This window comes from Otolemur garnettii, unplaced genomic scaffold, assembly GCF_000181295.1.
Source record: "Otolemur garnettii isolate 467f Iridium unplaced genomic scaffold, OtoGar3 scaffold00038, whole genome shotgun sequence".
Taxonomy (NCBI): Eukaryota; Metazoa; Chordata; class Mammalia; order Primates; family Galagidae; genus Otolemur; species Otolemur garnettii.
The window spans coordinates 14933206-14959134 of NW_003852433.1; the positions used below are offsets into that span (position 1 = coordinate 14933206).

Consider the following 25929-nt stretch of genomic DNA (forward strand, 5'->3'; position numbering starts at 1 on the left):
TGGCACCAACACCCCAATGTTCTTTGAGGGAACCATCCTTTTCCAATCTCAGCCTGTGATGTTCTTGATGGTGCTGGTGTTGGCTCCCAGCTCCAGGGCTGCTCACATGACCTTGGCCTCACCGATCAGCCTATTACCCTCTTCTGACCACATATAATTGACTTGAAGTTGGGTGGGTTTCCCAATCTAAGCAATTAGTCTCAATCCTCAGCCTTCCGTTGGAATCCTAGGAAGGTTTTCATTTTTTTCCACTACAAAGCTGAAGCTAGGGTGAGACAAAGTTAGACTTGATGGGGTTCTGCCAGGTAGAGAAAGTCTTCCTGAAAGTTTAGCTAACCCAAAGAAAGCAGAACTAAGAGATGATGAGAACTCAGTTCTGACGCTATTGTCAAGTCTCTGGGTCTAGTCTTGCCTCAGCCCTGTTGAGGACCCTTCCATTACATTAGCAAATAAATGTCCTTTTGTATCACTTAAGTTAGGTTTTCAATCACGGCAGTCATGATGGATACATGCACACACATGCACTGTCGATACTCATTATTTATAGATTGCATATTTGCAGTTTCACTGATTCACTAAAATTTATTTGTAACCCCCAAGTCAATACTAGTGACGCTTTCATGGTCACTCACAGACATGCACAGAGTGTCCAGACACTTTGAGTCACTCCATCTAATACATACCCATGTAACAGAAAAACTCAAGTCAATTCAAGGTGGCGGGGGGGGGGGGGGGGAAGGGAATGAAGGAGCAGGGAGAGAGGAGGAGGGGGGACAGGTGGGCTCCCACTTAAGGGGCACAATTACAGTGTATGGCACATCTCTTGGGAGCAGGACACAGTTATAAGAGGGACTTTACCTAATAAATGCAAACAGTGTAACCTAATTCTTTGTACCCTCCATTAACCTGCAACAATTAAAAAAAGAATTGTGTCACTGACATGTACACACCTAGGCTCCCAGCTGAAGGCAAACAAAATAGCGCTCTGCCTTCTTGTTTCAGCTCTCATCCTGCCATCAAGTCTCCTTTTCCAGGGCTATTTAATGCCACATCTTTTGTTGTTGGTAACCTTTTTCTTTAAAAAGCAAGCCCCCAAGCATGGTGCTGAAGTGCTATCTTGTTCCTCCAAGGAGGAGGGCTGTGATGTGCCTTGCAGAGAAAATGATGCCTTAGATACACTTTGTTCAGGCATGAGCTATCGTGCTCTTGGCCACAAGTTTATAATTAATGAATCAACATTGCATATTAAATGAGGTGTCTTTAAACGGAAACCCACACCAAAAAAGGTTCAGTATTGATCAGTTGAAGAGATGTCGGAACCAGAGGCTTGCAGGGCCCTAGCCTTGTACTTTCCCTAGGAGCAACATGGCTCAATGTTTACTAATTCAGTGCCTGTGGCAACTTTGTAGCATTAACTATCATAAGTAAAAAGAATTGACTCCCTCTTTATGTATATATGTGCGCATATGTGTGTGTATATATAATAGACATGCATATAGATAAAACAAATAAAAATGCATAAGATATAATGTATTATATAATATATAAATATATATAAAATGCTAGAATTGGGAAGCGTTCTTACCTTTTCACTTTCCCTCTTTCAATGAGGAATATTAAGTAGGACAGATGCTTAGTAGTGTGGTCCACTTTCTATTTTATTGTCAGTATGGGGGAGGCAAGGGACAGACAATCAGATAATTGAGGCAAAAAAGCCAATTTAGGAGGAAAAGTGCCTGAGACATACAGCATCCTGTCCTTAGGGCTTGCTTCTGGGCCAACCTCTCTCACAAGAAATCTATGGTGCGTTTCAACCCTGTTCCTCTGCCGGCACCTTTGTCGGGGCAGGAGGAGACAAGGAGGAGGCAAGGAGGAGGAAGACAATCTGCCAAGAGTGAACACATTGGCTCGGGGATTCACCAATAACAGAAACTTACAGCGATCGTGTAGCACAAGCCTTTCTGGAGTCTGCTCAGATAATGAACCAAGGCTGATCAGCAAATGGGTTTATAGCGGGTTTTCCATTTCTAGCACCTGCAGAACATGCTCAGATGTGGAAGGTTTGCAGAAGCCAAGGGTGAGATAGAGGTTGCTGCGAGTGGTTCATCCCACACCAATCTGCCAGCTTGGTTTCTGCAATAAAATGGGTCACTGAAGGGGGTTGCAATTCAGGGTATAGAAAGATCTCCACCTTTCAAAGTTGAGGACAAGTGCGAATTGAGTTCCCTCTGTCTTGATTTCCAGCTCTTTCTAGAGGAAAACTTGAAGGTCACTTCTTAAAGAAAGGATGAGGGTGTACAGAGTTATTTATGAGCATTTGGCCCGAAAAATCAAGAAAGAAAACTGAAGTGTCCCCAACAAGCCTTTCAACTTCCTCACCCAGTTCTTGCTTATTGAGGGAACTGGCAACACAGATGTCATAGAAGCGGAAAAAATCAAGCTCTATAGGATGTAGAATTGAAGTCAGCAGAAGGCTGGGAATTAAGAGGTGAGAGGATGGGGAAAGCAATGCTCAACTCCTCCCTGAGTCAGCTCACCTCTCTCAGGCAGCCTGCCGCAGGCTGTAGGGTTTGAATTCCCACCCATCTCCCCTTGTTTTTCTGGCTTCAGCACTTTACGTCCACCTTCCCTCTCCCTGGTATGGTAATCTCCACACCGCAGAGCCTCAAGTGCTCTTTTTAAATTCTTGTACGGTGAGGGGTTTTGTGGCCCTAGCTCCCCAAAATGTCAAGAAGAGGCAGATCAGGCAATCAGAAGGAAACAGTCAAGAATAGCCACAGAGACACTGGCATATCCTGTGAAACCCTTATAAACTCCCCCACTGGCAAAACACCCCCCAGCCACTTCACAATAACAGCATACGTCTTAACCATCATAATTTGAAAGTCACATAAGATGTGAGGTTTAAAAGTCCATTTTACAGATGCCAAAACTGAGGCACTGCCAGATAAGGTAACTCACTAAAGTCACATAGGTAGTAAAAACTCACATCCTGGTGTTTCCCTAGAACAGTGGTTCTCAACCTTCCTAATGCCGTGATGTATTTTCATTGTTACAAAGGGGTGGCGACCCACAGGTGGAGAACCGCTGCCCTAGAATCACTTGGGAGAGCGGCAGTTTCATAACGTCAGTGCTAGGACCCCACCCAAATCAACTACAGAAGAAACTTGCAGAGTGAGTCCCAGCAACAATACATTTCAAAACTACCCAAGGTATTTAAAATCCTCCACCAGGGCTGAGAACCACCTGCCCACAAGCTCGCCCTTCATGCCGGCATGTCTCAAACTCAAGTGCATCAAATCACCTGGAGAGCTCATGAAAGTACAAATCAATGCAGCTCCCTGGACCCCTAAGCTCCTGATTCAGGAGGTCTAGGACACAGCCTGAGAATTTCCAGGCAATCCTGGTACTACTGGTCTGCAGATGGCATCTGAGAACCACCCCTTTAAGCAACGATAGAAAATGGGACCCAGGAGACCAAATTTTCCGGTACGCTGTTTCCCTTCTGCTGTATACTGTCTTATCCTGGATCAGAGATAAAAACACTGGGGTGTGCTGCTCACTGCTCACCAGAAACTGGGGAAAGCCAGGAGAGGCTGAGGGCTTCTTGGCTTTTCTGTCTCTCGTTTCTTTCCTTAAAAAAAAAAAATCCACCACTTAAGAGACTGCCCCCGAATGTTTGCTGCTCGTTCTTCCACCGGTGGCCCAAACCCTCAGCCTGCAATGCGGGTCTTCTTAAATATTGAATAAGTCTGCTGCTCCACCAGCTGCCGAGGCCAGGGCTGAGGTAATGTTGATATTGACAAAGGTTTAATATGATTAATCAGGTTGAAAAGATCGGGCTGCAGAGCTGCTTTTATGAGAGACCTTCACTTTCTTCTCCCTTCCCAAATCCCTGATGTCTCCACACCTTCCTTGCCCCTCCCCCACCCCTTCTGAGAGTTGGGGATTTTTTTTCCCTCTTGTTGCTGTTTAATGACCCATTAGATTAGTTAGAGTAGTCTGGAGAGGGGGTAAGCTTTTGAACAAGAGCAAGGATCATTAGGTTGACACTGTTAGTACTCATTTATCCAACAAATACTTATTAAGTATCTACTGCATGCCAGACCCTATGGGAGATGGTGGATGGAGATACAGTGGTAAATAAAATAGCCAAATTATCCTATTCTGGTGGTGATGACATTCTTGGTGGGGTAAGGGGGATGAACAAAATAATAGTTGAAGCAGATAGCTTGTATGTGGTGCCAAGTTTTAGGGAGTGAAATAGAGCAGAGAAGGAGGAGGTAGAGTTCTGGGAAGAGGGGTGCAATTTTAAATAAGGGGAACAGAAAAGGCTTCACTGAGAAAGGTGACAAAGAAGGAAAAGCCTAAAGGAGGTGGGTGAAGGGAGCAGGATGGAAAGGATTAGCAGGACCCCTTCTAGAACTTTCTAAATGTTGAGCTCTCTGGCTCAGTGCCTGTAGCTCAGTGGCTAGGGCACCAGCCACATACGCTAGGGCTGGTGGGTTCAAACCTGGCCTGGGCCTGCCAAACAGCAACTACAACAACAACAACAACATAGCTGGGCACTGTGGCGGGTGCCTGTAGTCCCAGCTACTTGGGAGGCTGAGGCAAGAGGATCGATTAAGCCCAAGAGTTGGAGGTTACTGTGAGCTGTGACACCACTGCACTCTACCAAGGGCAGCAAAATAAGACTCTGTCTCAAAAAAAAAAAAGTGTTGAGCTCTCCTCTAAATAATACTGACTAATGTTTACTGAGCACCTACTATGTGCCAAGCTCTTTTCCGAGCACAGACTCTGTATTAACTTATTAAATTCCCCCCAAACAACCCAATAAAACAGGTTTCATTGTTCTCCTCATTTTCCAGATGAGGAAACTGAGATGCAGGGAGATTTAGTAAGTTTCTCAAGGTCACACAGCAGCAGCACTGGAACTTAAACCCGGGTAGAGGTCATGGTGAGACATTATTGAATCTAGAGGTAATTTTTTATCTAAGTCCTATATAATAACAAACAGCTAACATTTACAAGGTTGCCATGTCCCAAGCACTGTTCCAAGTGCCGTATTTTATTAACTCTTGTAATCCTCATGACAATGCTGTGAGAGAGATACTGTTAATGTTCACATGGTCCAGGTGAGTGAATTGAGACCAGGGAGCTGAGGAAGTTGGATCACAGGCTGGCAAATAGCACAGCTAGAGGCAGCAGCTGGGTTTTTATTGGCTGTGCCTACTGCCTCCTACTGGTCCACCAATCCTTTATAAGAAGATGTTCATGTTTTGGATCCAAACTAAAAGGAGCTGAACACTAGAGAACTGATTTCTGCAGAGGTTTATATATTTTTTAAAAAACCCACTTTTCTGTTGCTTTATCTTCACAACAATTCTGAAAAGTAAGTAAAGTAGTGGTTGATAGTTGTTCTATTTTATAGAGCAGAAGAAAGAGCTCCTGAGAGGTTTCTTTTCTTGCTATAAAAATTCAACATTAGATTTCATTGTCAAGAACATCTGGATTTGAGTCCCTGAATCTACCCTTTGCTAACAGGGTACATTTGGGGAACTGAGGTTTCCCCAGTCTTCTTTAGCCTCAGTGTCCTTGTCTGCAAAATGGGAATAATAATACTGCCTCTTTCCTGAGGCTTTGTGGAGATTAAAGAAGATCACTTGTGTGACGGCAAGGGCAGGGCCAAGCCCAGGTGATGCTTTGTGACTCCGCAGAGAAGCCCGTAGGCTGCTGAGGGCCGCAATTCATTGTCTCCCTGGACTGAAACTGCAGCTCCAGGAAACAACTACATGGCACAGCTGGGCCTTGAACCCAGATGGAAGCCGCTGAGTTCAGTGATGGAATGCTTGAAGCAGGTGGGAAGCCTACCAGGGTGCTACAGAAGCCTGGGGCTGTCCTCACAGTGTTAACCAGCACTGACAGCCCGTGGCGGCCCACCGGGATAAAGGCTCCCATCCCAGACCTGCTGCCATGACAACCAGAGACAGACTTGTCAGCTCTGGAGTCTTCTCAATCCCAGGGCCTTGGAGGCAGCCTTCAGGGGCCTCTCTGGCCACTTGAGCACTCCCACTTCCAGCCTCTGTAGCATTTTACCCTTAAAGCATGTTTGGGACCAAAATGAGCCTTTCTGTTTCCACCGGTGGGTTCTCACAGGCAGTGTCAGTGTCAGAGTTGGAAACCCAGGCCCTGGGGCAGAGTGGAGTCAGTGTGGACGACTCAGGATGAGAGCTGGGTCTCTGCACGTAGAAGGGGGAAGGGCTACCTAACAGCATGGGCAAAGTCTTGGCCTCAGCCAGGGAACCACTCCCAAACACACACACACATGCTCACATGATACCCCCCATTCACATCTCCCCAAATACACACACAAGACACTCACACACCACTCATTTACACACACAAGCATTTACACTCACAGCACAGAGAGTGGACCCAGCAGAACATGGAGGGGATATAAACATCTATCTCCCCAAATCCCACCCAGGGTCCTGCTCAAAAAAAGCTTTATCCCATGAAGCATGTCACGCATCCTCTTACCTTGCTCTCAAGCAGTATCATATGATGAATACTGTCACTATCCCCATTTTTCAGAAGAAGAAATGGAGGCTCCGAGAGGCAAACTTACTTTGGCAAAGGTTGAACAGCCAGTGAGCAGCAGAGTCAGGATGAAAACCCAGGCCCATCCAGCCTCAGGCCCCACCAACTGCACCACTGCTCTCTTCTGCCTCCCTCTACACGCCCACGGCTTCTGAAGTCACAAGGGGACACTCAATGTTTGTTGTGCAAATAATCAAAAGCAAAACTTCCAGCCTCTGTAGCATCTACCTGCACCTCCCAAATGACTATTAAATCTTTGTTAAAATGAGTCTCTCTGTGCTGAAAGACCCAGCCAGCCAGTGCAGGGGAAAATCTCAGAAATACGCTGGGTTACTGGAGGGAAACTAATATAATTTAAGAAAATGGATTTTAAAAAATAGAGGATTCATGCCTTGAAGTATGGCAACAACTAGAAGCAGAGGATTAGATGGACACCTTTGCAGTGTGGATGGGTCTTAAAAACTTAGTGCTGAGTAGAAAAGAAATGAGAAACGGTGCAATCTATAAACTAAAAGTACATTTTGGAAAGCATATATACAAACAAAAGAAACGTCCATCAACGGAGTAGAATGGTCTACTCCGTTGATGGACGGGAGGGAAATGGGTATGGAGAAAAAAGAGAATAAATATAAATAAAAAGAAAAACTCTGAGGGGCAGTGCCTGAGGCTCAAAGAGTAGAGCACTGGCCCCATATACCCGAGGGTGGTGGGTTCGAGCCCAGCCCTGGCCAAAACTGCAAAAAAAAACAAAAAAACAAAAAAAGAAAGAGAAAAGAAAACACTGAGAGGCCTACAAGGATCAAAGATGGCCACATACCAGGAAATGAAAAAGAATAACTCAACTTTCAGCACCTTGCCCCAGAACCTAGGTTCTGCTAACCTACAAAGCACAGAATCCTCCAGGGGTAACTGAGAGGCCAGCGATGAGGCCAGCTCCCCTCACATTGTAATCAAAAGCAAAGTCCCCTCCCAGTCACCAATGTGTGTGTGCACCATTCATTTTTCCCTTGAGACTTTCCCCAAAGCATTTATCAATTGTTCAGAAGAGGACACACACCCAGACCCCTCTGCAGAACATGGTCAAGGCTGCCCCAGCCAGAAAGACCCTTCCAAGGGAAAAAAAGAAAATCAAATCTACAAAATTAGCATCAGATCCTGTCCGAAAGGCAAGCTTGATGTGTGATCCCTTTGAACAGAGTCTCTCCTTCCCCTTCAGGGTCCTGGCCCTGTTCTGGAATTCAATCTCTCCTGCTTTCATATTTTGGCACATCCCCAGGGCAGCTGATCCCCTTCTGGACTGGCCTATCGGGCTCTGGGAATGACAGGTAGGTCTCTAATGATCATAGAGGTGATCAAAGATCACCAGAAGCTCAAACCTTCCATCACGTCCAACAGCCTTTCCCACAAACCCCCAGTCTCCAAACCTTGGGGAGAAAGACCTGTTCAGCTACCTCAGCTCGCCACTTGCAGGTGGTTCATTGCCTTTGCCAAGTTACGACATCCTGCTGCAAGCTGATAGATTAATCCAGCCATCAACTTATGAGAGAAAAAACTCTGTGCTGCCACATTTGCTTCTGAAGAGAGGGGAACCGTGCAGTTCAGCCAGCGTGGAAGGAGCATTTGCAGATCTCCCCAGAAAGCCCTTTGCTCAGCACACCCAATTGGTCTTACCTGGTAACCCACTGGCCTCTGGTTGCAGCCAAGGCCCCTCTCCATGTTCCCAGGATAATGCTTGCTGAACCATTGCCAAAAGCAGGTCCTGCCCTCTCGCCTTGTCCCCACACATCTGATCCATCAGGAGGACCGGTCTGTCCACACTACTGAAAAGTATACCCCAGATGTGGCCGCCTTCCTCCCTGCTACCACCTGGTCCGCACTCCATCACAGCTGCTCTACCTCACCTCCACTCTGCCTCCTGCAGTCCCTTCTCCACTGAGAGACCAAAGTGATCACCAGCAACATTGTAAATTATGTCGTGTCACTTTCTGGCTTAAAAATCCTATCTCCCAAATCAAATCAAATCCAGACCCTGCTCCTCTGGGAGACCCCACATGACCTATCCCCTCTCCCACCTCATCCCCTACATGTCCCCCTCTCTCCACTCACAACGGCCTTCTGCTTGCGTCGGTGGACACCACAGCTCCGCTTTTGCACCTAGCACCCTGCCACCAGTCTGGACCATTCTTCCCTGAGATTTGTGCATGGCTGATTCTTTCTGGAAACTTACCCCTCAATTCTAATGTCATCATCTCTGAAGCCTCCCCGGGCCACCCCTTTAATTAAATTAGCTCTCTCCACCCACCTACCACTTATCATTGTCTATCGGGTCATCCTATCCACTTCCTTCACAGCACTCCACATTGTCTGGAATTTTCTTGTTTATGTGTTTACCTATTAATTAGTTTTGCTGCCCACTGGGCTGTCAGGTTTAGGGGGGTAGGAAACTCTTGTCTCAATCACTACTGAGCCCTCGAGGCCTAGAACAGTTCCTGGCAAGTGGTAGCGTACGAGACAGCCCTTAATGACAACTGGCCTCTGCTGGACAGGCCTCTGTGTGCTGAAGTAGTCCATGCCAGAGTCACACAGAGAATGCTGAGGCTGGGGAGGGCTTCAGAAACCAATGTGTACCGCTGGAGCAGGAAGCCAGGCAAATGCTGAGAAAGTCAAATCTTGGGCCTTTTGAAAAATCTATAAAATTCCAAGCATTGGACTTGGAGGTAAGATGATCAACTCATCCTGGTTTGCCCAGACATCTCCTGGGTTTACCACAAAAAGTCCTGGTCCCGGGAATTCCTCCAGTTCCAGGCAAACTGGGACGGTTGGTCACCCTCCTTGGAGGCCTCATTACCTTGGGTTTCAGGGACTCACCAATGCATTCCCTGCACAAGTCATTTCTGTGTGTCTCAAAGATGGAATGAAGAAGGGTGGAGAAATCAGGAGAGGAGGAAGATAGAGAAAGAGAGCAAAGAAAAGGAGGAGAGGCCAGGGTAGGGGAGAAAGATGGGGAGAGTGGAGAAAGGGGAGATGAGAGGCTACTGGGGGACAACCGGGGGAAGGATAGAGAGAGCCAGAGAGATAAAGGCTCAGAAACTCAACACCACAGTGACAGAGGGAAAAACCACCAGGCAAGTGGGGAGAGAAAGAGGAAAGAAGGCAGAGAGAAGGATATGGAACGGAAGAAACCGCACGGATGCTTTTTGGCAGCATCTCGCGTGAAAAGCCTCCCAGCGAACTCTGAGAAAGCATCTCTCTTCTCAGCAGCCCCAGAACGGCGCCCCACCATCGATGGCTGGCACCAAAACCTGCTTACATAATATGTTCTCTGCTGAAAGCTGCTTCCATTCACAAGTTGCTGCTTGTCATTGTGTAGGTGCATTAAAGAAGGGGGGAGAAGGAAAGAAAGAAAGGGAAAAGAATGAAAGAAAAAAAGCAGCTGAATGAACTCACTCAGGTTATATTGAGAGATGAGGAGAGATTTCCCGCCCCCTTCACTCTCTAAATAAATCCTTCACAAACCAAACATCCTTATGATGCTGTCAGATGAGTTTCCTCTTGTTGATTAATTGCAGGGAGGGTGGTGACAAAAAAAACCCCACTTCCTGAGGCATGTTATTTTGCTCACTGGCAGGATCACTGAGCCGGAGTCTGACAGAGCTCCATTACAATGAGATTTAAGCATGCATTATATCATTAAAACTAATGACAGCAAGACAATTACTTCGAGGAAACCACAGTGACATTACATACAGCAGCCTGCTGTCTCAGCCCTGTCACCTCCCCCACTTCTCTGGCCCAAACAGGGAGAAGAGTTGGGCTAAGAAGAACTGACTTTGTTCCCGGAAACCCCAAAGGTCTGGCCGGGCTGGACAGCTGATTTTTAACTGCGTCGTGACTGAGCCATTTGAGAACCTAAGTCCCAGGGTCCTGCCTAAAAAGAAACAATCTCGTGGAGTTGTGTGAGGTTAGCAGGGAATGGGGACAATCTGCTCCTGTGGGATTCAGGAGCAGAGAGGAAATGGTGTGTGCCAGAGGCAATGGTCTTATCCTACTCAGCCCCTTGGGGAGGAGGGGAGGCACCATAGTAAAACATCCAAAGCTTACAACACACCAACATTGTTATAACGAACACCTGTAAAAGTGTTTCACCTTTCCGGGCGGTGCCTGTGACTCAGTGGGTAGGGCACAGGCCCCATATACTGAGAGTGGTGGGTTCAAACCTGGCCCCAGCCAAACTGCAACAAAAAATAGCTGGGTGTTCTGGTGGGCGCCTGTAGTCCCAGCTACTTGGGAGGCTGAGGCAAGAGAATCGTCTAAGCCCAGGAGTTGGAGGTTGCTGTGAGCTGTGTTGCCACAGCACTCTACCGAGGGCAATAAAGACTCTGTCTCTAAAGGAAAAAAAAGGTGTTTCATTTTTCCAAAACAGAAAAATGTCTTCACTTACAGCAGTGGGATCCTTGCACTCAGATTTCTGGTGCAGCAATCCGGACCTTTCTAACAAGTCCCTGGGTGAGAACTATTGAGTTAGATGAAGCACCCAATTCATGCTAATCAGCCCCCTTTGGGCACAGAGAGCTTCTTAGCCCCAACAGAATGTGAATCCAGCAACTTTGTCTTTCTCTGCCCTCCATTTCTTTTTTACCTGCAAGCCTAGTACATGCAAACCCCACTCCCCACTCCAAAAAACCAAGCCTGCCTCACTTTTGGGGAAAAATCTTACAACTTCTCATTAAACTGTAAGTGATTTAATAAGGCTGGAGGCATTAACCCATCCCGAAGCACCTGACCTTTAACCAAGAGCAAAACCTTAAGACAAAGAATGAAACTTTGATGATGGAATCTCAGATGTTAGTAAATTGGGTATTTAAGGGTGACGAAGGAGCCCTCTTTGTATGATCCTTCCCCCCCAAGATCACATTTTGTAGGTAGCCACTTTATGTCAGCCCTAAAAGGAATTGTGTCTTTGTTGTCATTTTATCCCAGTGCCCAGCATGGCACCAGGTACAATGCAGGTATTCAGGAAATGTGTGATGTGGGAATAAATAGCAGTGAACGCTGTGACAGGAGGAGGGGCCTGTCCTTTGCCTATAACAGATCTAGACTTGAGACTAGAGCCAAGTCCTTGCAAACCCTTCACCAATGACTCATCACAATCAACAGATACTAACTGAGCACCTACTGCATGCAGGCCTCTATCTGGACCACGAACCAAAGGCACCTCCCCAAACCGACAAGCTCACTAGTCTATCAACTGAGACGGCATTCATTCATTCACTCATTCAGCAAGTCATTTCTGAGCACCTGCTGTGTGCCGATTGATACCCCCCAAACAGAGATGGCACAGCCTTGGTCCTTAAGGATGTCACCTTGTAGCACCTTAGGACCCCTACAAAGGAGCACTGTGACAAGGAAATCACTTCCCAGGGAAGGGAGGGAAAGCTCATGATTCCTACAGAAAATACATTGCTCAGAGCTCATAGGCTGGGATGATTCAGCAAAAGTCTCCCAGGCATTTGGAGGAAGAAAAGACTAGAGTAGTCAGGAGGGCTGCTTCTCCTAAACCCCTTCTCCAGGGCCTGCCTACCAAGCTCACGACTGCCCTACCAGCTGCTTGGAGCCTCACAAGCCTGAGGGAAAAGGTGTAATTATTTCCATTTCACAGATGAATCAATCGAGGCCCAGGGATCTGCAGATACTGCATGAAAACCACAGTAGGAACAAGTGGAACTGGAAGTCTCCTGTCTCCAAGCCTCATCCTCTCTCTCCTATGATGCACAGCTACCTAACCAGCTGTGTTAGGAATTCACCTTCCTCTACCTCACACTATCCTTATTTCAGTCTGGGGGTAATTTTTCTGCTACCATTACCACCATCATTCCCATTGCTAACATTTGTTCAACACTTACTCCTTGCCAGGCTCAGTACTAAGCAGGTTGCCAGCATTAGCTCTTAAAATTCTCACAACTGCATTAGTATCCCCATTTTGTTGATGGGGAAATTGAGGTCCAGAGGAGTGAAATGGCACAACTACAAAATACCAGATCCAGGATCTAAGTCCAGCAGATCTATTTCTAGAGCCCATGTTCTTAACCACTATTTCATGCTACCCCCAAACACTGAGGCTCAGAGAGGTTAAAGACCTTGCCTGATGTCACACAGCAAATAAGCACTAGATTAAGAATTTTTAGTAGGGCCTGGTTGCCCCTAGGACCCCACATTGCTGCCCGTATGTGTTTAAGGAGGCTGATGGGGGCTGGGCCCAGGGAAGAAGGGGCTATTTCTGCAGCACCTGCTTCATTCTCTCTGTGCATCAAGGCTCTCCATCCTGGGTGGCAGCTGCATAATTCAAACTCATCAGCTCCAGCCCACCACTACTTGGTCCCAGAATTATTTTTATCCTGGGTTACAGCCACAGCTCTTAACTGAAATAAACCACACTGTTTTCTTCTCATTGCTTTCACATCAACTCCTGACTTATCTGCGTTTACAACCAGCTCCCCACTGGAAGGGGATAAAGAGCAGAAGACAGGTCTGTATGTCATGGTGGCTTTTATTAGAAAGTCTTGAAATCTCTAGGACCCACACACAGAAAGGGAAAGAGTTAAATAAAGAGTAATGTGACTTCCTGCAAATAAAGCCCCAGAGCAGCCAAGCCAGCCCAACCAGAACACATGCCCTCCGACAAGGTAGCCAGGTTGTGCATGGAGCTCTAAGATGGGATGAGGCAGAGAGAGCTGGCGGGACTGACTTCCCAGGTCACCCTTTTGGAATTACAGACCCTCTGGTACTGCATCCTTCCTGCCAGTGAGAAAGCAAATGTCCACATTTGTCTCCACTGCTAAGCTTTCTGGGTACCAGCAAGGGCTGGAGAGGTGCTGCTGTGTCCTCCTCTGCACCCCAGGCTGGGTATGAGGAGTGGGGGCTGCTGCCAGAGCCAGGAGTGAGGGGCTGATGCCTTGGTTTTCATGATGGTGCATTTGTACGTTGCTGCCATGACTTACTGTGGGGTCTTAGGCAAGTTGTTTTCCCTCTCTGAGCTCCCCTCCTCAAAAAGGGCAGACTAGATCAAAGGTTCTGAACTTGGGGTGCTCAGATGAGTATTAGGGACAGCTTAGAACCCCCTTATACTGTGTGTTTGTATGTATAGGCATCTTTTCAGATTCTCAACGGCATCCTTGCTGCCACCCCTGAGAAGAGTTTCTACGGGGCCTTCGAGTGCTGCAAAATCTATGTGTCTATGCATCTGAGGCCATAAAGAGACCCTTTCCCAATGGAGCACAGGATTCTATAAACCTAACAAAGTTCTCACAGTAGACCCCCCATCCCATTTCACCCCCAAAGAGGGCCTCCCAATACACATGCTAAAGTCTCAAACACAGCGCTCACTCTCCTAGAAGAGTGAGCATACACACATACATCACATAATCACAGAACCTCAGAACTGGAAGGGGCCTTGGGCTCACCCAGATAGACTGCCTCATTACCTAGATGATGAAACAGGCCCAGGAAAGGGAGACGGAGCTGGGGCTCGAACCTAGATCTCCTGATGCAAGTCCAAGTCTCCTTCCAGAAGCTTCTGTCTCCCTCTCCCTAGTGCACCACAATGCACCATTTCAAATGTGATGGGGGAGGAGGGAGGGCAGCCTCTTGGATCTCGGCCACTCCTCAGGAAGGAAGGCAGCAGGGAGGTGTTTGGGAAGCATCTACATCTGGACGACTCAGTCCTAGCTACCTCAGCTGGGCTGGCGTGCACTGCATGGCTTAACTAGTAGTTCAAATGTTGAAATTTTCCTGTTCTGGATGGTGATGCTGTCCTAAGGCTCCCATGGCTCCCTTGAAAACCCCACAAGCGGCCCCTCAAACCTGCTCATGACCCAGCAATTAAAGGGTTAACACTAAACGCAGCAGAGCATTAAGATTCCCCTACTCCAGGGCCCTAGCCATTCTGATCAGTTAGTGCCCGATTTCAGTATTTTAGATACCACCCGTGGCCAGATCTGTGGTTCTTTTTTGCACCCAATTCCCTCACATTCATCATTCACACTTGAAGCTTTCCTGGGAGGAAACTAAGGCAACTTCTTCCTCAAGGTCACCCAGCAAGGGAAGCCAAGAAGAGAAGTCAGAGATTTTGTGGACCAAATCTTTGGTGCTAACCACCAAGCTACCCTCCCCCTCTGCATCATATGTCCTGCTTGAGCAGGTACGTGCCCAGGGATTTCAGCGTCTCCACTTGGCTTTGGAACTGGAGAAAATGAGTGAGTAGAGCCTGCTTACTTTTCAGGCTTGCCAGTCTCTGGGGCTGATGTTTTATTTCTTCCACTTCCAAGAGCAAGAACCTAAAGAGGAAATCCTTGGGGGAGCAGAAGTAGCCTCTGAGATAATAGCAAAGATGCTAAAAATAAGGACATTTCATTTCCAGAGAGGTAGATGTAACTAAAGCAGAAAGAAGACAGAAATCCCCTTTTGATTGGTCACAGATTAGCAGCAAAAGCATTTTAAAATTAAATGTGAGCTTTTGGATTCAGTTTCAAGATACCTCCACTTCCCACTCACTAACAGGTTGGTGCAGCCTTACCCCATCCAGATCTCAGAAAAAGAAACTAGTGCAAGGGGTATAATGTTCCCAGGAACAGATCTGAAGAACCTAGAACCCCTCCCCAGAAACTGAACAAGCCCTGTTCCCCTACCTTCCTTAATTTGAGATGGGTTCAATGATAGTTTCCCAAGCTAGTGACAGGATTCACCCCCCCCCATACAATCACTTACAGGTTACACCACCTGTGAAAATAAAATATCGTCTGCTCAGCAGGCAGCTGGCTGCTCCCTCCTAGCTGGCCTGATCACTCATTCCAAGCAAAGTGTGGCCCTTTGTACCTCCCAGTTCTCCCATCTCAAGAAAGCTAGGACTGTCAAGCTTGCAAAAACACAAATTACTCAGCTGTCCCTGGAAGATGGTACAATATAAGCCCTATCCTAGGTAAACCCAGTGTGTGCAGGCAAGGGTTAACCTTAGATCCTCAGGTGACCCATCCCATTTAGCAGGATCAAGGTGGTTGCCTGCCAAATCAGAACACCCAGAGACCCTCCAACCCAGACTGCCTGGCCCCACAAAGGGTTAATTTACTCAGAGAACTGCTGGCTACTTTCAACAGCTTCTGATGGAAGGAAAAGGGTAAATTGGGCAGAAGCCACAGTCTTGATCCCGTCGCCTAAAACATGAGCACATTACCCCCTCCCCAGGAACGGAGCTGAAATCTCATTTTGCTTTGGGGTGCACTTAGGCAATAAATACTGCAGAATATGGGCAAATAAACGTGGCCATTCCTCAACACTCCTCCCCTCCCAACTACCTTTCACCCCACCAGTGCATGCACACAAATCACAATTGGGATTTCAATACCCCTAGCCCATTTGCACAACCAGGAAGAATATCACTTACCGCGACACAGGAGGATTGCAGAGGGAATGGGAGAGCCAAATTCTTGCCAACTCCTCCCTTCCCTGCTGGGCAGGAAGATGCTAAGTCTCCATGACTTGGTTTAAAAGCTCAGCAGAGGTGCCTGAAATAAAATTGTTCATTTGACTCTCCTGGTCCTCCCAAAATAAAATTAAAATGCAAGCACGCACACACACACACCACATCAACTACCCCTAAATCATGCAGGACCAAGACAAAAAAGAAATACCACTGCAGGAAGAAGAGAAAACTCAAGACCAGTCAGTGAGTCAGTGCATAAGGCAAAGACAGTGGCTCCCTCACACTGTCCTCCACATGCTCTGTGAGTTTCTCTCTCTCTCTCTCTCTCTCTCTCTCTCTCTCTCTCTCTCTCTCCCCACCCCCCCTCACCCCCTTCCTCTCCAGTACGCGTAGGCAACTCCAGGCTTCTGGCAGTAGACGAATCAATTGCTTCCTCAGTGCTGGATTCTGCCGCGGCTGCCACCGCTACTGCAAAGCCCCGTGTGAGCAAGGGAGAGGGGCAGCAGCTTCCCAGCGCACGGAGGGAAGCAATCCTGCCTCCCACCCGTGATTTATGTGTGCGGAGACTGGAGAAAGAAAGGTGGGAAGCCGGTTGGGCGCACCACGAGATCCCAGCTGGTGGAAATGGCAATCAGGGGATTGGCGGTCAGCACCACGGACAGCGCTAAAATGCGGCGGAGGAGGGGATGGGCGGGAAGCGAACTCTCAGGCAGAGAAGTTAAGTAATTGGATGGTTAGAACAGAGAAGGGGGAGTCTGGAGGGGTGGTGGACGAGACTTCGCGACATCACAGTCAAGCCAGTAACAGCTCACCCAGCACACACTCGTTCTAATATTGTTGCTCATTCTCAGAGCAAAGGAACTATAGCTTTGCTGTCCCTGTCCCCCACATGGCCACAGACCTTCTGCTCCTCCCTACTCAGAGAAGAATTTGACCCCAGTATGGGGGTCTCCAAGTGGTTTTCCCCCCAAAGCTCAGCCTGGTTAACCTGGCTTCACCCACATGACTAAAGCTTTCTGACCTGTATCTGGGGAGCTAAAGAATTCAGAGAAGGAAAGATGAGGCTTAGGAAATAGAAATTTCTAAGGGACAGGATGACTTCACTGAAGGTGAAGGTTTCTGGAAGCCAAAGCCAGCCCCTATACAACCTTGGAAAAATCATTTTAATGTTACCAAGTCCCGTCTGTAAAAGGAGGATGTGACTACCTAAAGATAGGAAGACAGAGGGTACAGAGAAACCCTAAGAACACCCAAGTTGTGGGCTGCTATGATTCCATGATGCGTAACCTGTCCTAAAATACAAATGTTATAGCAGAGGGGTGAAGGAATTATCAGCCAGCCTAGGATGGTGCGTGCAAACCTCACCTTTCACCATATGGTCTGAATGGAAAGGAGGGACGTTTTGAAGGTCTAAACCAGACAGGGGACCCTTGGCCAAGTACCCATCCCCAAAAGATCTAGACTGGATTTCTTAAATGAAGTCCCTATATGGACAAAGAAATAAAATCATTAAAGGCAAAAATATACAAAGAAGAATGGATTCCCCCAGCTCTTGGTGTCCCAGATCCCAAGGATTCTATTCCTGCTAACTCTGTGTTAGGGAAAGGACAGGAACTCTCGAACAGACCAAGCTCTTCTTGGACCTTCTCTCCAAAGCAAAAGAGAACCCTCTCTGCTGAGGATTCTCATCTGAAGTCTCTCATCCAGATGGCTCAGGGTGATCTACTGTATTTGCCACTTTATTCTCCCCACGAGAGTCAGGACTTTAAAAATGTGAGGATGATAGAAACCATTTAGAGCTTTATATTATAGATGGTGACAATGAGGATGATGGTGGTGATGATTGTAGTGACGGGGCTGATAATGATTACGGTGATGACACTGATAGTGATCAATAGGGTGGCAGTAGTGGCAGGTTTTGAGAACCTACTGTGTATCAGCCATTCTGCTAGGGACTTTACACGTTTCCTCTCCTTGCATCCTCATGATAACACCTTGAAGGCACTCTCATTGTCTCTCATTGAGGAAACTGAGACTCAAGAAATTAGGTCTCTTGCTCAAGGTTATACAGTAAATTGCAGAGGCAGTATTCAAACCCAGGGTTGTGTGACTCAAAGCCCATGATCCAGAATGTTTCTCTCTCTCAAGTCCAATTCAAATGCATCCTATGATTTTTATTTTTTTTTGGCAAAACCTCATTGAATATTTTCTGGACAGACTCTATGACATAAATTCAATCCCCTCACTGCAGATAGAGAAACTGAGCACAGAAGTACTCCTGAGTGGGACGTGATGTGCCCACAGTCAAAGAGCTAGAAGCTGACAGAGCTCAGTTTGGAATGCAAGCCTTTCAGATGCCAGCACCTGTCTGCTAGTACCTAGAGCAGCCCTAGACACACAATAAGCCCTCAATAAACATTAAGTGATTCAAAAAGTCCAGAGAGGAACAAAAGTTATTCAGTATGCTTGATAGAGGAATCAGAACCCAATTAGTTTCCAGGTCTCCTGGCTTCCAGTCTCAAGGAATTTCTACCCCACCTCACAGCTTTCCCTGGCCATGAAGCATGAATTTGGGAAGGGCATGGCAGGAATTCAGCTTTCCTTTTAGGAAATAAAATAGCTAAAAATCACCTGTTAAATGGCAAGCCCACCATATGTTTGGCACAGTGCTAAGCACTTTAAGTCACTATGTCCAATCTTCACAACTAAATGAGGTGGGTGCTATTATTGCCCCATTTTCAGATGAGAAGACTAAGGCTCAGACAAGTGAAGTAAAGCCTCTAAGTTCACACAGTCAGGGTGTAGCAGAGACAGAGATGCAAATCTCAGGTCTGTCTGACTCCAAAGCCTATGTTTTTACAACCCTATCGGCTTTTCCTTAAACCAGGCCCCATAGAGAGCCCTGTGGATGTGAAAAGGAGGCCTGAATTATCACCCCCCACACACGCATACACACACCTCTGGTTTCAACTAGAACAGTTGTGCTTTTGACTGTTTTGCATACTGGGCATCTGCCCAAGCCTTCATTTAAACATGGGCTTTGCAGCAGAATTAAAAAATAATAATATGGTTGAAACCAGAGCTCTGTGCCCTCCCTGGTGACCATGCCATCTAGGAAATAGCCCTGGCTTCTGAGGGGATCTTGACCCATCCTCCCCACCTCCTTGGTCACCATCCTTAAGCCTTTCTTCTGTCCTGAGTGATCCTGGAGAATTCTTTGTTCAAAGAAGCAGCTACTGCTATAAGCCCCAACAGCCTTGTGGCGCTGCAGCAGGAAGATGCCTCGAAACCGTGCTCTTGAAGGCTGAGCCCAGCCAGGCCCTGATGCTGCCTGAGATTTCATTCAAAGATGGGCATTACAAAGAGATGCCTCAGGGACTTGGATTCAACAAGCTGGCTTGTCCTGCCCTGGCTCTGTTGAGGCTAGAGGTTGCCCACTAAATAGTCTTCACCACTACCAAAGAGGATGAGAAATGATGGTAGTAGTGATAACAACAAAAGCTCCCCACTATGTTCTGGGTTATTCATGTGCATCCCATATTATTTCATCCTCACAAAAAATCCTGGTAAGATGGTAAATTATTTTTCAGGATAATAAAGGCTTTATTTCCATTTTACAAATGAGGAAACAGACTCAGATGCCTAAAGCAAATAGCCTGAGGCCATTTCATTCATAAGTGGTGGGATTTGAACCAAGACCCTCTGAGTTTATAATCATGATGCTATATGGCATCCCCAATTATAGTAATCACTCTCATTTGGGGGTGATTATTAATTACCAGGTGCCATATTAATACCCAGCACTATTCATGACTTACAGCGGTGCAATGGGGTTGCAATGAGGTTGTGTTATATTATTTATTCATATTAGAGATGAGGAAATTAGACATGGAACGATCAGGTGACCTGCCCAAGATAACAGAGGAGGGGGAGGGCAGGGTGTGAATCTAAACAGTTTATCTCGAGGTCCACTATACTCTTTAATTTCCCATGAAGGTGGGCACTGAGATAGCCCAGAAAGAACAAATACTCTCATTTCACTTAGCAAGGGTGGTGGGCAGAAGAATGGCCCCCAAAGATGTCTACGTCCTTATCCCCAAAAGTGGTGACTATATTACTTAAGTGGAATAATGGGACTTTGCAGATGTGGTTAAGATCTTGTGATGGGAAGATTATCCTGGGTTACTGGGGTGGGTCTGATATAACCACCAGGGTCCTTATAAGAAGGAGGCAGGAAGGCCCCAGTCAAAGAGAAGTGATGGTGGAAGTATAGGGGCAGGTGGATGGAGGGAGATATGACGATGCTCCATGGCTGGTGTTGAAAATGGAAAAGGGAGCTACAAGCTAAGGAATGTGAACAGCCTCTAGAAGCTGAATAAGGCAAGGAAACAGACTCTCCCTTAAATCCTCCAAAAGAAAGACAGCCCTACCGCTGACACCTTGATTTGAGGACTTGCAACCTCCAGAACTGTCAGGTAACAAATCTGTGTTGTTTTAAGACACTAAGTTTGTGGTCATGTGTTTCAGTGGCAGTAGGAATATAACAAGTCTGTCAGGTGGACCCTATGGTGAGAAGCCCATAGCAAATCACCACCAAGCTCCCTCTCAGCCAAAGGACCCTGTGCTCCCATTACCTTACAACCTGTTCTGAACGATTCTATGTGTGTGCGCGCCCTACAAGAGAAAGGACTCATGCCACCTAACCACCTAGGTTCTGTCACTGGACAGCACTGCCAGGGCAACCATGCTGTCCTCATCCCCTCTCCTTCTCCTTCAGAAGCCTCAAGGGAAATGCTATCATCAGGAACACAAAAGGGAAAAAATGTCACAGGGCAGCTTTCCAGGAGCACAACTCATCACAGGGGATCAGTTAAAGATAGAACAAGTAAATGAAGCAGAGAGCTTGGAGTAGGAGAGGGAGAGAGTGCTGTGTCTCAGAGATTAGCCTACTTGCCCCAACAGATCCCTTCCCACCAGGAAAAGGGGCAAGCCTTGGGGAAGCCCATTAGCCTTCTTAGGAAAAAATAGGGTAATTACAGACAAGACACAGCAGGACTTGATGAGGCAAGCTTTCAAGGCAAGTCAACAAGTATTATTTATTAATCAGTCAATTCGGCATCTTCAGGCAAGGCACTGCTAGGGGAAAGTAACTTGGACTTGCCTTCTGATGCCTTGAGTTTGATCTGTGGCTCCCCCACTTCCCAGCTGGGTGACCTCAAGCGTATCACTGGTCCTCTCTGAGCCTCCATCTCCTCAGCTATAAAAAGGCACCTTCCCTGCCCCCACCTCCAAATGTGTCCAGGACATTTCCATGAGCTAATGGGTAGGAATGAATGTATATACTGTAAATAATGAATAACAGCTACAATTTTTTTTTTGAGAGAAAGTCTCACTCTGTTGCCCAAGTTAGACTACTGTGGCATCAGCATAGCTCACAGCAACCTCAAATTCCTGGATTTAAGTGATCCTCCTGCTTCAACCTCCTGAGTAGCTGGAACTATAGGCACCTGCCACAACACCTGGCTAATTTTTCTATTTTTAGTAGAGATGGGGTGAAACCCCTGCTCAGGCTGGTCTTGAACTCCTAAGCTCAAGAGATCCTCCCACCTTGGCCTCTCAGAGTGCTAGGATTACAGGTGTGAAGCACTATACCCAGCCACACCTGCCATTTATTAAGTACCTACTGTGTTCTGAGTGCCTAATGAGGCTCCTTCCACCCTTAGTGAGTGTACTCAAAGCACCAACCCAAAGTGACTATGGGTACTAGAAGAAGGACAGCAACAGCAGAGACAGGATAATGACATGGTTAAAATGCCAAGTCTTAGAGCAAGGCTGCCATGGTTCAAGTCTCATTCTGCCACATGCATACCATGCGGCCTTGAGAAGGTTCTTAAAAAAAAAAAAAACTCTGTGTGCCGCAGTTTCCCCAATCTGTAAAGTGAATAATAGCACCTTTTCATATGCATCTCACTAGGATGACATTGACTATATATGAAAGCATTTAGAGCAGTGCCTGGCATGTAGCAAGCCCTGTGTCTATATATCATCTTTGTTATTATTGCCATTGTGATTATTCTAATATCTATTATTGAAGAGAGGCATTTTCCAAACAGTGATACATGCTGTGCTGAGATCCAAAACATGACATGAGGTGGTCTGTGCACACATATTTTTTTCCCCAATGCTTAGATGTTGCTCATTTACTTTAAAGTGCATTAGAAAATGATTGTATTTCCATTTTCATCAGTGACGTAATGCTTTCTTCTATGCAAATGTACTTAAGTGGATATAATGTAGGGCAGAAATAAATTTGATTTTTTCTTTTATTTGAAGCACCTCAACAGCATTGTCTTCCCTGAAATCAGTCCTCCAAGTATGTCAGGCCTGCCTAACTTCCCTTAGCAGTTATATCTCTCCCTAGTTATGCCTCTAAATTCCAAAGCACAGTCCGAGGCCAAGAGAATAGAGTAAGCATGAAGGGTCTTTCCTCTCCCAGGTCTTCTCCAGAATCTGTTTCTAGCCTATAACAAATAAATATAGTAGAACCTCTACAAGATGACCACCGAATGGACTATAACAAACTGACCAACATACGGAGGGGGTCAACATCAGGAACTAGGCCTACTGTACTGATATGTACATGTGGTGCATGTCTGGTCTATGAAAATGAGGTGGTCAACTATGGAGGCTGTGCTATAATTGACATTTACTTACTGACTGTATTTATGATCCTCATCTGGGCTCCTACAGCAGAGCCTAAACTTCTCCCTGTGTCTACCCTACATTATAACTGACTCTCCCACCAAACTGAACATTCCAAGAACACAGCTCAGCCTTGTGTATTTCTGAATTCACAGGGCTCAGAATAAATCTGATGTTTGGCTAATGTTGAATAAGCAAATTATCCTTGGAACTTTTGGCACTTGTATCTTTCTTCTTACTGGAGTCCCATAAAGAGGGCATCTGACTGCCCCAAATTGCATGTTTCATTACCATAAATGAGATACTTCAGTAGTTCATGGGATTCTGCAAGGAACCCCAATGTCTTCAAGATGCTGCTGTCTTTGAACAGTTTTGGAGGAACTTGGCTAGATCATCATCCCAGAAGAATAATGCTGGAGTTACTGCTGCAGGGAGAGAGAGAAACAAGCCAGGAGAAGCCAGGAAACCTGCTTGGGAGGTGAAGTTGGGACTGAGTGGGACTAAATTTGGACAAATGAGAGAAAAGAATAGAGTAAGAAACAGCAGCTTGAGAAAAACTCAGATGTCCTCATGCCCATCAAAGCATTAAGGATGGAAGGGACTGAAGTTTGGTGGAAGATTCTACATTTTCTTTTCTTTCCCCAGCTTCATTGAATCTACATTTTCCAAAGGAGCTTTAAGCTCTGATGGAATAGAAATGAATCCATAATTTAGGGGATCCCAGTCTCTGCAATGAGTTGGAGAGGTCGGGAGAGAGAGAGAGAGCTGTTTCTGGGTAGATCTTTCAAAGAACTTCCCTGAGAAGATCATCTCAAACCTCCAGCCTGACTTTTCCCTGGAAGTGAATAACTCAGATTTCTCATCTCCATTGAGGACAGATATCTTTCGAAGTCTCCCAGTAATTAGCTATTGTTGCAGAGGGAAGACTAGCTCCCTACCTGGTGGCTGAGACAATCACCAAGCCCCTAACAGAATAACTGAGAGGAAGCAGGCTTTCAGCCCCACCTCTTTCACACACTGGCTGTGTGACCTTCAGCAAGTCACTTCACCTCTTTGACCCTTAGCACCATCATTTGTAAAACAAGGATAATAGTAACACATCACTAGTTTGTTGGAATTGTTCAATGAGACAAAATATACAAAGGACTTGGCATATAGTAAGAACTCAACACATTACTACCTACTACTACTATTATTATTATTATCCTAACTTGATTAGTTTTTTATTGTTATCGTATGTCAGATACCAGGAATACTGAAATGACTAAGACTTCATTCCTCTAATGGAGAGATAGAAAAAAGTCCTCAAACTACAAAACAACATGAAAGGGGTTATAAAAGACATGTGAGAGGAAGCTTGTTTCTGTTATGCATGTGACATGGAAAGAGATTGAACCAGGTTACCTCCATTGGAGGCCAGGGAAGTGTGGTAGGGGGCAGCGAGGGGATGCCACGACACCAGCCTCCCCAGTGCTTCTCCTTCCCTGCTCCAGCACTGGCTCCAACATCTGGGAGCATCTTTCCTCCAAGGAGATTTCTCAACATTCCACTTATGTAATCCTAACATGACACGACAGATAACCAGCAGGCTTGAAAAAGGAGGAGACTGTCTCTCTTTCTTGGCCAAGCAGGGAAGGTGGCGAAAAGTGCTACAGAAATGGGGAAAGCCCATCTCTCAGGCAGCAGATTAGAATCAGATTAGCTGAGTTGCAGGTGGCAAGATAAATTGGTACAGCCATTCTGGAGGGAAATCTAGCACCATGTGATCAAAACCTCAAAAATTATACCTATACATTTGACCTATGAGACTCTGTCCAGGAATTTAATCTAATAAAATAATTATTATAACAAAGATACTTGCACCAGGATGTTTATTGCAGCCCAATTTATAGTTGCTAAGTCATGAAAGAAGCCCAAGTGTCCATCAACCTGTGAATGGATTAATAAATTGTGGTATATGTACACCATGGAATATTATGCAGCCTTAAAGAAAGATGGAGACTTTACCTCTTTCATGTTTACGTGGATGGAGCTAGAACATATTCTTCTTAGCAAAGTATCTCAAGAATGGAAGAAAAAGTATCCAATGTATTCAGCCCTAGTATGAAACCAATTTATACCTTTCATATGAAAGCTATAACCCAACTATGGCCCAAGAATATGGGGAAAGGGGAGAGAGAGGGGAGGGAGGGGGGAGGATGGGTAGAGGGAGAGTAATCGGTGGGACCGCACCTACGATGCATCTTACAAGGGTACATGTGAAATTTACTAAATGTAGAATATAAATGTCTTAACACAATAACTAAGAAAATGCCATGAAGTCTATGTTAACTAGTTTGATAAAAATATTTCAAATTATATATAAAACTATCACATCATACCCCATGATTGCATTAATGTACACAGCTATGATTTAATTTAAAAAAGAAAATAATTAAATGTATATACAAAGATTATCATCACAGCATCACTTATAATAATGACAAACTAGAGACAATGTAAGTGTCCAACAATAGGGGGTAATTTAAATAAATTGTGGCATATTTCATAGTAGGGGAGATAAAGTAGCTTCATACCATGATACTCTTTGTATAACCTTGAAAAGAAGTCATTTCCATGTTAAATAGAAAATTACAAAATGGTATAGCTTGACTTCATTAGTAAACATAGTCCCTAGGAAGAGAGAAATGCTTGAAAGTCTCTTCCACATCTACATCCTGGTCCTCCTTCAAGATCCTGGTCATTGGATCACTTATTCACTGAGGACTGACTTATGTGCCAGATGCTAAGAATTCAGAAGGATGAAAAACTTATACCATCATTGTTCTTGCCAAGCTTAGAGATTTAAAGTCCCTTCCTCCAAGGAGACTTCCCTGATTACATAAATCTAGATTGAAGTTTCTCTTTTCTGATTCCTAGCAGTTTCCCCAGAATTTATGAGAGATGGTAGTAGCACATTCCTAATATCTCAGCTGAGTTAATTACATTCAGGACATTTTTGGGTATTCGACCCTGGAAAAGCAGATTCTAACACTGATCACCATTTTTCAGATGAGCAGACTGAGGCGCAGAGAAGGTAAGATATTCACTCAAACTCATACATTAGCAAGTAACCAAGCAGGAGGTCAGCCCATCTGATGTCAAAGTCTGTG

At 45.8% G+C, this 25929-nt stretch overlaps 1 protein-coding gene across 2 annotated transcripts in view; it reads right to left on the reverse strand.

Moving 5' to 3' along the window:
* RPH3A (rabphilin 3A) overlaps window positions 1-16372 on the reverse strand; it is a 101479-nt gene extending 85107 nt beyond the window's left edge. Inside the window, exons 1-2 of one of the 2 annotated variants that reach the window (XM_003789965.1) lie at window positions 16284-16364; window positions 16037-16157 (exon numbers count right to left, since the gene is read on the reverse strand). The gene's annotated coding sequence lies outside the window, so the exon portion shown is untranslated. Of the gene's footprint in view, window positions 1-16036; window positions 16158-16283 lie in introns of both variants that reach the window. The other variant, XM_003789964.2, reaches the window with a different exon arrangement.
* Window positions 16373-25929: the final 9557 nt, after the last annotated feature.